The sequence below is a fragment of the Lepus europaeus genome, chromosome 9 (assembly GCF_033115175.1).
Source record: "Lepus europaeus isolate LE1 chromosome 9, mLepTim1.pri, whole genome shotgun sequence".
Taxonomy (NCBI): Eukaryota; Metazoa; Chordata; class Mammalia; order Lagomorpha; family Leporidae; genus Lepus; species Lepus europaeus.
In genome coordinates this window covers 119,269,123-119,284,471 of record NC_084835.1, presented here as the reverse complement: position 1 = coordinate 119,284,471, position 15,349 = coordinate 119,269,123, and the positions used below count along the sequence as shown (strand labels likewise).

General features: G+C 38.9%; 1 pseudogene; it reads right to left on the bottom strand.

The window, feature by feature from the left end:
- Nucleotides 1–1,154: 1,154 nt before the first annotated feature.
- LOC133766394 (large ribosomal subunit protein eL6-like) overlaps nt 1,155–15,349 on the bottom strand; it is a 152,588-nt pseudogene continuing 138,393 nt past the window's right edge.

Sequence of the window (15,349 nt, the reverse complement as noted above, 5' to 3'; positions counted from 1 at the left end):
TGCCAATGAGAGATGAATGAAAACATGGTTTCCCTAACCCTTAAAAACAATCAGTAATATCCAGAAATTTCTGATCAGTTCAATTAGGCAAACAATATAAAAGAAATGCATATTTTAAATTGATGATGACAATATTAACATGAAATAATTCAATAATTATTCTACTTACAAAATAAGTGACTTTTTCATACAGAATAAAAATTCTACTCAATCACAGTTATACAAATATTGTAAATGAAAATAAACATAGGGACATATATTGACTATACATAATCAGATGAGAGTGTACAACGGGGTAAAAGATTAGCATAAATGAGTCAATGCATCTTTGTTTCAAGATGATATATTTTAAGCATGTTTTTCTTAAATTTAAATGGATCTCAGTGAAAGCCACATGATTAAATAATTAAATAATTTGAAGTATAACCATATTTAAGGTTATTGGTAAGGTTTATATGATCTGAAGAGAAACCAGAGTATCATATTTAAGGTTATTGAGCAACCTTAGCTGAACACATAGTGATAAATTTCAAATCTAGCATTGATAACAACATTTTTAAATATTTCTTAAATTTTGCAATAAATATAAAAGACCAGGGTCATTTTTGAAAAAAATTTCTCTCTCATGTCAAAGAGAAATGATAGATGGATTCATTTTTAAATAAGGTTTATTTATTTGTTTGAAAGGCAGAGTTACAGAGCGATCTTCTATCTGCTAATTCACTGAGCAAATGGCCACAAAGGCCTGTGCTGGGCCAGGCTGAAGACAGGAGCCAGGAACTCCATCCTGGTCTCCCACATGGGTGGTAGAGGCTCAAGAACTTGGGCCATATTTCACTGCTTTCCCAGGTTCATTAGCAGTGAGCTGGATCAGAAATTGAACAGCTGGGACTCAAAATGACACCGATATGGGATGGTGGGTGCTGTAGGTGTTAGCTTAACACAATGTGCCACAACGCCCACCCCTAAGTGTATTCAGTTTTTTTAAACAATATTTATTAATTCATTTATTTGAAAGAGAGAGAGAGAGAGAGAGAACCTGCCAGCCCTGCAAGTGAGGCTTAACCTTCTATGCCAACAGCACCAGCTCCCTAGATGGATTCTGTTGTTTGTTTTTATTGCTGTTGTTAGTTAGTGAGATTCTTGTATGAAATTCAGACTACCCATTTGTGAGGGTAAATTCTACTCGTTAGAGCAAACCAGGTGGTACATGGTGCTGGAGCTGAGGAACAGCCTGGATTTGTGGCAACATTTGTGAACCCACAGAATTTTGATCAACCTTGAGTTGTTCTGTTATCTCATAATTCTCTTTCTCCGTGGTGAAGAGCTCACCTTTCTGGTGTCTGGGCCTCCACAGCTACTTCTTGAAATAAGCGTCATTGAGATGCTTTGGGATTTTCACACTGCAATATCGATTTTTGTGGAGGTAGTGATGAGAGCTTTTTGGTATGTTCTACACAGAGGAACCCAATCAAGGGAAAGAGGTCCAGTCACAGCAGCAAACCATCGCTCAGCTGCTTCGGAGAAACCACCCTGTTGCCTCTGTGGCTCCCAGGGAAGATCAGAATGTCCCCAGGGTGACACTGGGCTGCAGATTCCTCACGTGCTGACGGAAGGGCTTTTTGCCATAGATCAAGTTTTCCAGGAGCATCGTTGGTGAGATGGTGTGGAGACATTGGAGAAGCCACCATTCTTGTCCTGGTTTTGTGACAGTAGCAAGAACCTTCTCCTTCTTTTCAAACTTGGATTTGGGAGCTGCCTGCTTCCCCTTGTACAAGGCCTTCCTGGAATACTTGGCACAACAGGAGTGTCTGCCAAGCCGTCTCAAGAGCACCGGGTTTAGGCTGAAATGGGGCTTTTTCTTCTTGGGCCTTTTACTCTTGAGGTTCTTTTTAACTTTGCTGCTGGCATTATCTGCCCTCTTGGCTGGAGATTGCTTCTTGGTGTCCAGCTTTGGACCTGGAGCTTATTCACCCTCCACCTTGCAAGATGGGAAAGCTAGATAGATTCTTACACAGAAAATATTGCTAACACATTAAAAAAGAATGACACCCATATGGCAAACAGGGAGAAGACATTTCACAAAATAAAAATGTGCAATAGTTACTTGATATAGAGAAGAATATTCAAAGCCAATATTCATCAAATGAGTGTTCAAAAAGAACCATGTTTTAGTGTGTTATGATGGTAATGTGTGGTTAGTGGAGGTGTGGAAAGAAAGCAAGCATTCTGGGCATGACAGAAAGTATTATAGAGATCCAAGATGGCTGGATAACGAGAAGCAGCACTGGCCCAGGCACAGAAAGGTACCAGAAAAACAAAAGGAAGGACCGTGTTCCCAGGGGACTGAGAGATGTGTTCAGTGGCGAATGGACAGAACAAAACAGAGACTCTGTGGAGTGGTGAGGAAGGAGGACAGACTCACAGACGCCATCGATATGACTGGGTCCCAGATGGGAAGTGCCACCTTCGCAGGGAAAGAAGAGAACAAGTAGGCCAGCACTGTGGCATAGTGAGTGAGGCCGCTGCCTGCAGCACTGGCATTGCACGTGGCTGTGGCTTTGAGTCCTGGCTGCTTCACTTAAGTCTAGCTCTCTGCTGATGCTCCTAGGAAAGCAGTGGAGGAAACTCAGGGCTCCTGGTTGTGGATCGGCCCAGCTTTGGCCACTGCAGCTATTTGGGGAGTGTACCAGCAGATGGAGGATCTTGCTCTCTCTCTCTGCCTCTGCCTCTCCTTCTCTATAACTGACTTTCATATAAATAAGTAAATATTTAAAAAAGAAGAAGAAGATGAAGAAGAGGGGCAGCTGCCATAGCCCCGAGCATTGATGGCTTTGACTGAGGAAGAATTCCACGGTCCCCAGTGGCTTCGAGTCTGGCCTAGGAAGCTGGTGAGGTTCTGGTGACTACTTTGCTTTGTGAAGTGAGGCCACGTTGTTTTGGTTTTCATTTTGCATTCAAATTGCATCATCATTTGGACTCTTCTACTTCGACAACTTTTGTTCCCATGAGACATTATTTTTTGTCCTGTTGTTAAAATATAATAACTGAGATGGGTGTTGTGATACAGCTGGCAAGCTTGCACTTGAGACATTCTCATCCCACTGTGGACTGCCAGTTTGAGCTCCAGCTACTCTGCTTTGGTTCCAGCTTTTTGCTAATGTATCCTGGGAAGCATTAGGTGATGGGTAACCCTGATGGAGTTCTAAGCTCCTGGTTTCAGTCTGGCATTGCTAGGCTGTTGCAAGAATTTGTGGAGTGAATGAGGGAAAGGAAGAGATCCCTCTCTCTCTTTCTCTTACTCTTTCAAGAAGATGAAAATAAGTACATAAACATTTAAAATGGTGACTGATTTTTATTTAGTCATCTTGTGTCCATTCACTGAACAGCTGTCCATTGATTGAATCTTTTTGTCCCTCATTTTTTAATTCATGTTTGCTCATGTTTAGCATTTTGATTTTCATTCTGATGGAGTGCTCCCTATTATTTGCTTTTTATTCGGTTTAAGCATCAAATTATATATGGACTACATTATAGTATTCAGTAGTAAAATGCAAGAGAAATAGCTACCATATAAATATATAATCATATGAAGCAGATAATTTTGAATTTCTGATTTTATGATTTTTTCCTAAATGTCAAGGAAGATTTTGGTTTAATATGACCAATTAAATGTGTTCTGTGACAGCTACTTTGCATAAGGAGAGTCATCAGGGATAAGTATTAGCATTCGCACTGTATGCTTTTCATAGGACAGAGACGTAAATAGCTCCTGAGCAACAGAGTAAAGCATGGGCTGGGTTTAGAATCAGGTGTATCCAACTCTGGTCTTAAAAACTATTGTTGCTACCTAATGTTCACAACCCAGTGAAGTGGCTGTGATGATTCATCGCTTCCTGTTAGGAGCTGTGCCATAAAAATACACATGGACTCTCTTAACTACTCAAAAAAAAACTGACTTGACTCTCGGTAGACTTGTAACAGAGGCATTTGAAGCATTTTCCAGAAGGTGATTTTCATACCTTGATTTCAGCCTCCTGAAACAATGATATTTTTCTTAAAAGGCAAGATAGCTCAAAAAAGGTAAAAAATAAAAGACAAGATACTAAGGAGTACTGAAACCATTGCAATAATACTCCAAAATATCTATATCAACCATAAAAATTAAGAAAACATGTTATATCTTTCAGAAGAATATATATATATATATATGTATATATATATATAAAAGCAGGTAATATATATAAGCAGGTAATATGTTTCTAATTATAGTAGAGTGGGAAAACATATGCCTTTAAATGTGAGTAGAGAAATAATACATGTAAGTAGTGAAAGCCTGAATTTGGGAATCATAGAGATCAGGTTGGCATCTAACCCCAGTACGCACTACCTTTTAATCTTATGGCATTTACTAATCAATATCCCTTTGAAAAAACATGTAAGAATAAGATCAGTTCATTTCCTCCCACTCCAGATATACAACTATGGTAGACAACATTATTATTTGCTATTCTTTAATTTCTTGTCATGTAACTGTGGAGTTACTCCCACAAGAATAGAAGCTAGGCACATGACTTTTCTCTGATTAATTTTTAATAACATGTTTTTTTTTAAGATTCACTTAATTTATTTGAAAGGCAGAATTCGAGAAAGAGAGACGTATCTTCCATCTGTTGGTTCACTCCTCCAAATAGCATCAACAACTGGAGTTGGGCCAGATTGAAGCCAGGAGCCAGTAGCTTCTTATGGGTCTACAACTGAGTGCAGGGGCACAAGGACTTCAGTCATCTTCCACTGCTTTCTCAGGTGCATTAGTAGGGAGCTGAATCAGAAGTGGAGCAGCTGGGGCTCGAACTAGTGCTCATATGGGATGCTGGCATCACAGGTAGTGGCTTTACCTGCTATGCTACACGATGGCCCCTGATTAATGTCATTAAAAGACATAAAATGAGGAAAATAGTAATTTGAAATATGTTTCAGTTATTTTGTTTTTTCCTCTTGTATCTCTCTCTGACACAGGAACATGACCAGGAGAGTCACTGGTCCAAATAAATGAGGACATAGAGGAAGTAGACCAGACCACAGCCAATGCTGGCAAGTAAGCACAGACACACACCGATTGGGTCAACCAAGCTCCAGTCTACAGAGATCTAAGAGTAAACATGTTGATGCAAAGTATTAACATTTTGAGCCTGCTGCCCTGAATTACTAAAATATCTCCCACAGAAATTTTGCTGACTGTCCCCTTGTTTATCATGCTGGACCTATGTCCATAAAATATATACACCCTAAAATATTCAAATTTATTATTGAAAATATTATTGTGGATGATTTTCTTCATTTTACACATATAAGTATATGAATATATAGTTGTATAGTAAATTAACTTATTTTCCTTTAATATTTGTTCTTTTTGTTTGCAAATTTGCTGTAAAAGGTTGAGGGGACGTTCATTTCCATGAGTGGTAGTGTACCCTTTTTGCATTATTTCTACAAACTAAATCAGTTTCTGGTAAATAATACTGCTGCTCATTTTCATTTACTTCTACATTAAGCATGCTGTTTGCATTTTATGTGAGAGGGCAACTTGGTGGTGTAGACATAAAAGTGAATCCACAGCAAATGCACTTCTGAGAGGCCCTCTACAATCAAGAGAGTGAGGGAAAGTAAGTGAATTGCTCCTGGATCCTTATGCTAACTTGTCACTTTACCCCTTAGTGTGTCAGCTTTTTCTTCTGCAGAACTGTGTAACAAGAGGACTTAAGTAATTCTCAAACTTCATCTAATAGGTGTGAAGTAGGCAGGCATACAGGTTGAAATTGATCAGATTTGTGAACTGGAAGACCACACCTTCGCCACGCCCCTGTGTGACCTCATGCCCCTACCTGATGCCTTTGACATGCCCCTGTGTGGCCTCATTCCCCTACCTGGCCACACCTGGGTGCCCACCAGCCAATCAGGTTAATTAACCACTCCCCTTTGGAAGTGGGTTAAAAGCCGGGCCACAGTGTGCCGGCCCCGGCCCGGCTCTTTTTCCCTGGCCTCTTCCTAGGAAGGGGCTTGCTGTAGTCCCACGCCTCCAGGGCATGTGGCCTCCTGGCCATGTGCTCTAGGCTTCCTGGCCTAGATGCTCATCCTAGTGGCTGGTTCCTGGTGCTTGGTATGAACCCCCATTCACCTCTCTCTCTTAAATAAAGCTCTCATTCTCCTATGCATCTTACTCACTAAATAAAAGCTTAAAATGTACCATGCTGCTTTGTTTATCTGTGCCGGTATTTAGAATTCTTCTCTAAATATTAAGCAAGAACCCTTTTGGGCTTATTAATATCGGGGATTTAGTAATAAGCCCATGGTGAAATTGTATGGTACCCCAAATTCCAGTAGTACATGTGGCACCCCGGATAGTATTTCTAGGGAACTTTAAGGAGCCACATTCCAGTATAAAATTTAGAGAGTCTTGTCCGATTTCAGGTGTATAGTCTTTTCTGCAGTTATCAATTTCCAGTAACTCCTAATTGATTTCTGTCATTGGCATGAAAATATGGCAGCAAAACACACTACCTTATATACACTTGCTTATGAAAATGTTGTGTGAATATTAATAAAATTTTATCAAACGTAGAAAAATTTCAAAGAGTGTTGTTTGAATTTGAGTCTAGTAAAATAATTCCCTTCCTTCTATATTGAGTTCACAACAAATTGAAAGACCAGCACATGATCAGATGGATGGACAGAAGTCAGCTTTAATTGGCAACAGTGGAAAGCAGGATATTGTGCGATAAGGTCGTTTAGTTTTTATCCACCTAGCAGGAGAGCTGAGCAGTCCTTGGAAGCAGATAAGAAACTGCTCTGGAGAGAGCAGGTGTAAAAGCACATCCCGAACAAATACTCCAATCATAACTTGGACATCAGGATTTGAGGACGAATGCAATAGTCTGTTTATCTTCTCTTTAATTTCACTAATCAACTAAATGATTATTTTTAGTGGAAAGTAAAAAAAAAATAAATAAATAAAAGGGAGGAGGAGAGGCTTAATGAAGGTCTGCAGAAGTGCCTTCATGGAAACTCCAGTCATGGATAGGATGTTCTCTGCTCACGGTGTCTTCCTGCACTTGTACATCCATCATTACCTCAACAAAGATGCTCTGAGTCCTTACTCTTGGATGAATAGTCTACATTTGTCTCAACGATGAACAATGCACACCCTGTCCTCAGGAAATACACATTTGGAAGAAGAATAGGGACAAACCAACATAATAGACTGTGATAAATGTTGTCCTGAAGTTCAATTCAGAATACTGGGGTGGGGAAATAAGTTGCATTTAAAGTATTTTTGGTGGAGAATCCTGTTCCTGTCAACAGGTGAGAGACATCTGGTCCCATCCTAATAAATCCAGGAATGTTGACATAATTTGACTTTGAGCTGTGTTGCAGAGGAGAGAAGTTCATAACTGCTCTTCCCAGTATAGGGGTTAGAATGCTGTCTTAAAACAATGGGGACCTCTTAAATAACTAAAATCATTATTAAATCTGTGCTGTTAAAAATGGGATCAGAGTACTAGTGTGTTAAAGTGGTACAGAAAGTACAAGACAGAAAGCAGTGAGATCATTCAGGAGAGAGCATGAGCCATTCAAATAAAATGCCATGAAGAACGCTTCTGTGGCCTTGGAGGGAATGGAGAGAAGTGGCTATATGTTGTTAATACACATGTTCATTCTTCCCAGGTCTTGTTTTTGTGTTTTACTTTCTTTTGCTTTTGTTTTTGCTCAGTCGGCCATGTTCCTTTGCTGGATCACTGTTATGTAGGCTGGACTTGCCAATAAAGAAAACTTTGTCCTTGGTACAGGGATAGCCACAAGTCTCCACGTAATTGAGATATTGAAATGAATCCTCTTAACTGTAACTGCTATATATGTGGTCATTTAATCATTTATCCCAGCAGAGGCCAATGAGTTCTTTATAATTGACACAGGAATTTTGAAATAGAGGAGAAATGACAGATAACTTGAGACCTAATGAACAAGTTAAATAAGAAATCTCATGTTACTAAATATTTATGCATATTGAATATTTTATGAACAGAAATAATCTAGGTGTATAAACATAAGTCAGTCCTAGAGTAATTGTGGTAAAATACTCTCTCGTTAGAGCATGCAAACAAGACAACAAGTACAAAACAACTGATAATATCAGGGGCACACAATACCTCACGTTGGTAGATTTCATAGCAAAAAAGTTTAATGCACAAGTTTTTATTTCTCATAAATATCCAAATGTAATATAAAATATAAAGGATAAAAATGAGGAAAAGAAATGGAAGACTAGAGATGTAAGCATCAACTCAATATCCCTGAATAATCATTTTAATAGAATATTTAATAGCTAATCAGAAAAGAAGAAAAATTTTCACAGGAAAATGAGTACACCACCAGTATGCAAGACCTCACAAAGAACAATTGTTCAGGGGGCCAACGTTGTGGCACAGCGAGTTAAGTCTCTGCCTGTAGACACTCATATTCAGGTGCTAGTTCAAATCCGGGCTGCACATCTTATCCAGGTCCTTGCTAAAATGTCAGGAAAAGCAGCAGAGAATGTCCCAAGTGCATAGCATACCCAGATAGAGTTCAAGGATCCTGGCTCTTGGCTTCCGCCTGGCCCAGACCTGACCAATGTGTATATATGGGAAATCTATCACCAGATGGAAGATCTCTTTCTTTCTCTGTCCTCTCTCTCACTCTCCCTTTCAAATAAATGAATAAAAAAAGAAATTTTCCAAACAAGGAGACTAGAGGAAATCAAATTTCATTAATGATCAAAAATGATAAATAAATATTAAAATTATTGACATATTTTTGCTATGAAAACGCCAAAAGTAAAAACTGAAAAAAAATCAATAATAATCAGAAATGAGCTGATGAGTAATCCAGTGGGAATATAAATTGACATAAATATTTTGTAGTAATGGATTATTGGTAATTCAAAAGTATTTCTCAAAAACTCATGTCTTTCAACAAATAAATCTGATTTTTCAAAAGGGAAAATAATGTAGACATAAACATTAAAACATGAGATAGAGAAATGTATATACTATTGTAGTAAATTAGCTATCACCTTACAGTCAATATTAAGGTTAAATTTTGTTTCTTCCATAAAAGGAGACTCATTTAGTTCATTAAAAATGATCTACTGAGAAGCTTTATGCATAATAGAAAGTAGAGATCCTCTTGGGAAGGTATGTTTTATGAAATATTTACTCCCTGGCATTATTCATTCTAATATACCCTCTTCAGGAAACGTGGCAGGGTGGAATAATAACATATAAATACACAGACTCCATCGATGGTTTCCCCATTATTAATGATGAAGGAAAAGCCTGGTAATTAAAGTAGCTAAAATAAATCAGAAAAATATAGCATGTACAAAGGCAACCTTCTTCCTTATTTGTATTTTTCAATCTAAAATGTAGCCAAAGGAGATCAGGTTTGCATTCTTGTCCTTTGTTCTTCATATGTTCTTGGTTTGTCTTTTGTTTCACATCAGGTGAATATATGGTGAAGTTACTTCAGATTTCAAGGAAAGGAGGCACAGACGAGGACTCTGATTGATGAGGCAATGTTGTGAGGATACCTGGGGAATAATTTAGGAACCGAACCCTGGCTTAGTAACTGTAGAGCCAGGTCTCATTAAGGCAAATGCTTACATGGATACAACAGTAGCTAACATCGCCTGCTGACCCCAGTGGGATGACAGCAAGTGTTCTTCTGAAGCCCACATACATTGTTTTTTTAGTGTGGATATTTGCATAATCACACTATCTGACACAATGACTGTGTTGCTTAATCTCTCCATCTCATACATGCTTAAGAGCATTTCTGTTTATGGAACTTAGATTTTTCCTACCCAACTACACTTGTGTTTTCTTTCTTTGCACTAACTGTGGAGTGACCCTGGCAGAATGGCAGTCATCCGCCTGAATGTAAAATGTGGTGAAGTCCAATGTAGACACAAAGCATGATGAGTTACACATGAGGAACCATGTGCAGGGAGAGGGTTTGATTGACTGACTGGTCTGAGTGTGTAGAGAACAGCAGAACGCTCATCTCAGTGGGTAGTGATGTTGTTGAGGACAACGATTACCAAGGACCAGACACATTGATCAACTGATGATTAATTGATTTCCTATTTTGAAAGCTATTATTATCATGACTAATTGTTTTGTGTTTACTCATACTTGAAATGTATTTCTATTCAAAAGATATACTCTGTAAAAATCTGTGAAATTACTTTATCAATTATTATTTATTGGAAAGATAGAATGACAGGAAGAGAGAGAGAGAGAGATAAGAGACTTTTCATCATTCAGTTCTATTATCCAAAATGCCCTCAACAGCCAGGGCTTGGCCAGCCTGAAGCCAGGAGCATGGAATTCCATCTATGAGTCTTCCACACGTGTGGAAGGATTCCAAGTACTCAGGTCATTATTTGCTGTCTCCTAAGAACATTACCAGAAAGCTGCTGTTAGAAGCAGAGGCAGGACTTGACCCCAAGTACTTCAAGTTGGGATGTGGGCATCCCAAATAGCAGATTAATCTGCTGCATCCAAATGCCCACTCCTCAGAGTTCTATTTTCTAAAAAAGTTCAAGGTCAACATGGAATAGAAAAATTGAGAAGAGTGAATACCCAAATTTTGGAACAGACCTTAGGTTGAACAATGGATGAAAAAAATACTTGCTTCTCTGGGAAATCCTGTGAAAGTGTCATTTTCAATGTGGTAAGAGGTTCAGAGCAAAATGTATGTGGGAACTGAGACCCACTGAATACATCATTATTCTCATCTCACATCAGGGAAGACTCTCAAGCAATCCTTGGGTGCAGGATAAAGAAAATCACTTGCACCATTGTTTTAAAATTATAAACATAAAATATGTCATTCACAAACCCTACTAGCCAAAATCAATGGAAGCACAAATAAATAAATAAATCCACCCTCCATCTGTGATGTATGGATACTTTCAATGTCTGCTTAAGTATGTGTGTTAAGCTCAGGTGTTCAGGTGCCCCTCTGACTCCCACAGCCTTGGATCCACACCCCGGGTAATTACCTCTCCTCTTAAATACATTGTCGAAATAAATGAAGACTGACCAAGTGAGAAAAGCCACAGCCATTCATTCTGAGCTCATTTTAGCAAAGGAGTCAGGCATCGCTATCTATATTTTGGCAGAGAATCAAAGCAGTCAGAAGACTGGAATTACTTCAAGGTGGAAATAAAGAGACCGCTTTGAGTCTGACTTCAGGACGTTGGTCTGGAAAAGTAGCCAGGCTAATTAGAAATGGGGCATCCTATTGCACAGGTTAAGAATGCTTATTCTGCTTTTTTATAGTAGGCACTAAGTTGGAACGTTGTCAGTCATTAAGCAATCCCTGGCCACTTGGGGCCAATTATTACAGAAACTATTATTTAGATTCCTGGACTGTCACAAGAGACAGCAACTGGCTTTCCTTCTATCCAAATAACAGCAGGCTGACATCCTGTTTCATTTTTTTGTTAATTAACATATGAGAATTGGATATACTTACAGTTTAAACATGATTTGGTGTCTTGGTGAACTTTTCCTTGGTGGCTGTTTCCTCACCAACAAAAGTACGGCAAAGCTGATGGAAGGAAGCTTGGGCTGGGGTAGCCTAAGAATGTGACTGCCACCCTGTTAGCCAACAGTTTCTCTTGCTAGATATGAGGAGGACACCCACACAGCAAGGAACTGTGGGAACCTTTGTCTATACTATGTGGGAAAGCATTGCCCTCAGGCCACCTTCAGTTCCTGAATGAGTCCTACCCACCTCCCCATGCACAGTCTTGAAGTGGCTCTGCCCTTCCTTGAGCCTTCGTGGGAGATGCAGCCCTGCAGGGAAACTTGACCACAGCTTTCTGAGAGACTGGGATGAACACAACAGAATCTCCTTGTGCCGGGGTTCCAGTGTGTTGTTTTACGCTGCCCCTTTAAGGTAAATTGTTACGCAGCAGCAGTTACATAATACAAGCATCACTCTTCTAGAATTTGAAATTTTCAGGCCTCCACTGAAAACTTTCCCTACCATTAAAGCATTATGGGTGTGGGTGTGTGTGTGTGTGTGTGTGTGTGTGTGTGAGAGAGAGAGAGAGAGAGAGAGAGAGAGAGAGCTACTGGCTAGGTTAATAATGGGCTTTGGATACTGAGACTGTTAATAAGAAATATTAACTATTTTTAAATATGCTCCTTTCCTTCTCTTCCTGTGCTCATGGACTGACGTTCTGGCTGAAGTAAGGTGAGTCTATGAAGAGAAAAATGTGTGGGTCCCAAGAGCTTGATAAGCCCTCACAAGGTTACAGGGGAAGACAAATGGAGAAAGTATTAAATATGATGCACTTCATACTTAAAATGTGGCAAAATCACAGATTTTCCTGAGTTTTTCTACATATTTCTATATATTTTTATTTCAAGCAGGAATAAAATCTTAAAGCAGACCATAGGACAAGAACCTGACAAATGCAAAACCAGTTCCAACCTGAGGAGTTTAAGGACATAATGCAGTTTCCTTTTGGTTAGGGTGAGTTTGGGAGCTAAAGCAAGCATCCAGCAAAGGCTATTCACAGATTTTTCACAGATGGAGACGTTTGAAGGGATACTTTTGAGTTGATAATTCTATCTGACAGTGGAATTGAGTGTTTGTGTTCACGTTGGCGTAAATTAAGATGTAATCCTGGGAGGAGAGCTTCTAAAAACACGAGTAATCAGGAAGCAGCATCCCAGGGGAAGGATGGATTAATGAAGATGCATGACGCTCAGGCGATGGGAAGTGGACAAGCGGAGCCCATGCCTGGTGCGGCTGCTGCCTGGAGGAAGTGCCAGGCTGCTTGCCCTGTGCTGAGAGCCCTGCACTTTTCCTGTTTTGAGGGGTGGAGTGAAGAGCGCTGGAAGGCAAGAGGAGGTTGCAGGGTAGTGGAGGGAGCAGCCTGCAGATCTGCAATTTTCTGCAGGGTTTTCAGCTGAGTCCTGATCAGTACATCTGTGGGTGAAACTCTGAGGTGAACAAAGCATCAACAAAATGATACAGAGTGAAGTCCCCCAAATGCACAGCAGGCCTGGCAGAGCCAGTGTCCCAACACACAACTGAAATTCTTGTCATTCAGAAGTTCCTTGATTCAAGGGTATTGTTTGCAATTCTATGCTAATTTGTGTCCAACCACAGACAGAACTAATTAAAAAATCCAAATTGGAAATTTAATACAATGAATTATTAATCTCTGCCATATAGGGACTATATGGAATACTCTATATGATTCGATAAAAGTTTTTGAAATCCACTTTTTCTATGTAGGTTGAAGGAGAGGACACAAAAAGGAGACAATCTGGGAAGGAGTTTACTCTCAAAGAAGGAGTTTAGATCTTTTTTGTAGAAATGGTAGCTGTGGCAGAGAAGGCTGCTGGTCTGGGAAGGCCAGAGTGGGTCTACATTCAGTGGGCAGTCGGCCACCAATACCGCGCAGCAAAAGCAGGGTGTAGAAACCTGCCACAAGCAGCTGGAACAAAGATTCCCTAGGAGCAATCAGCACTCTAGGATGTAAGCAAGCTACAACCAGCAGCCAGATTCTCGAGTCTATCAGGGGAGAAAACAAGACTCCTGTGACTCACAGAAAGGGATGCTTCAGGCATTAGAGAGGAGACACCTGTAAAATGTAACCATGGGCGGCATAGAGGTTCAGACGCTACCTGGGTATCCAGCTTCCTATTTCCTGGGACTCAGACTGTCAATCCAATATGGAATGCTTGATTCCAAGCTGGAGTTTAATTCACTGAGCCATAATAACTTCCCAATTTAAATATTCTATAAAAAGTTAGTATTAGTTCATTTTGTTGAAAAAGGTTTTGAAATCCAATTTTTTTTGGTCATAATGCATGTTTTCCATGAACCTTTTGAATATTGCTCATATATTGTTCAAATATAAATTCTTTTCAAATTATAGCATTTATGTAATCCCAATCAAAATCCCATAAACTTTTATTGAAAAAAGTGATTTTAAAACTAATGGGCAGGGCCAGCATTGTGGCATAGCTGATAAAGCTGGGACCTGCAATGATGGCATCCCACATGGACACGAGTTCAAGTCCTGGCTGTCCACTTCTGAGCCAGGTCCCTGCTCATGGCTTGGGAAAAGTAGAGGAAGCTGGCACAAGTGTTTGGGCCCCTGCTACCCATAAGGAAGATATGGATGAAACTCCTGGTTCCTGACTTCAGCCTGGGCCAGTCCTGGCATTTGTGGCCATCTGGGGAGTGAACCAGCCAATGGAAGATCTATCTCTCTCTGTTTTTTTACTCTCTCTCTCTCTCTGTAACTATGACTTCAAATAAATAAATAAATCGTAAAGAAAAATAATGGGAATGTAAAGGTTCCTGGAGTCAAAATAGTTTTGAAAATGAAGAACAAATCTTGAAAAATTACAAAACTTGATTCAAGGTTTATTATCCAGTTACATTTCAAGAGAACATAGTAGTGTTATCATTATTTTCAAGTGTATTAGCGGAACAGAATGGGAAGTTCAGAATTGGACTCATATTTGCACAATTAATTGATTTTCAAGAATGATGCAAAGGTAATTCAGTTGAGAATAAATAATCTTTGCAACAAATGTCGCAGAGACAACTACATATTGACATGCAAGAAAATAAAATTAAATCTACACCTCACATTATATATAAAATAAACTCAAACCAGACCAAAGACCTCAATGTACATTTGCAAAATTCCAGTCAAATAAGAGGAATAAAATCTATGATATAATATGATGACTACTGTTAATAATATATTGCATTTGTGAAAAGTGCTGAATGGATGTAAAGTTTTCTCACCACAAAACACCTATGTTAGGCAATGCATGTATTAATCAGATCAGTTTATTCTGATATATATATATATATATACATATATATACTTCTCAATATCATATCATATGTTCAAAGCATATAATTTTATCTACAAATTTTAAAAATAATGAGACAAATAACATCATAAAGCAATTTCTATGTCATTGGATTATGTAAATGTTTCATAGAAATGAAAACAAAAGCACATGATCTGTTAAAATAAGTGAACATTTACATGAAAATTGAGAATTTCTGCTCTATTAAGATGTTGTTAATAGAATGAATAAGAATTAAATATCTATATTGAGATATAATTTACACACCATGAAATCCACCAATTTGAAGTGTGCAGTTCATATTTCCACATTAGTTTCATAAATTAGTTCAACCATGATCACAATCTAAGACACTGTGAGATAATTATAAAAGAATTACATTCATACTG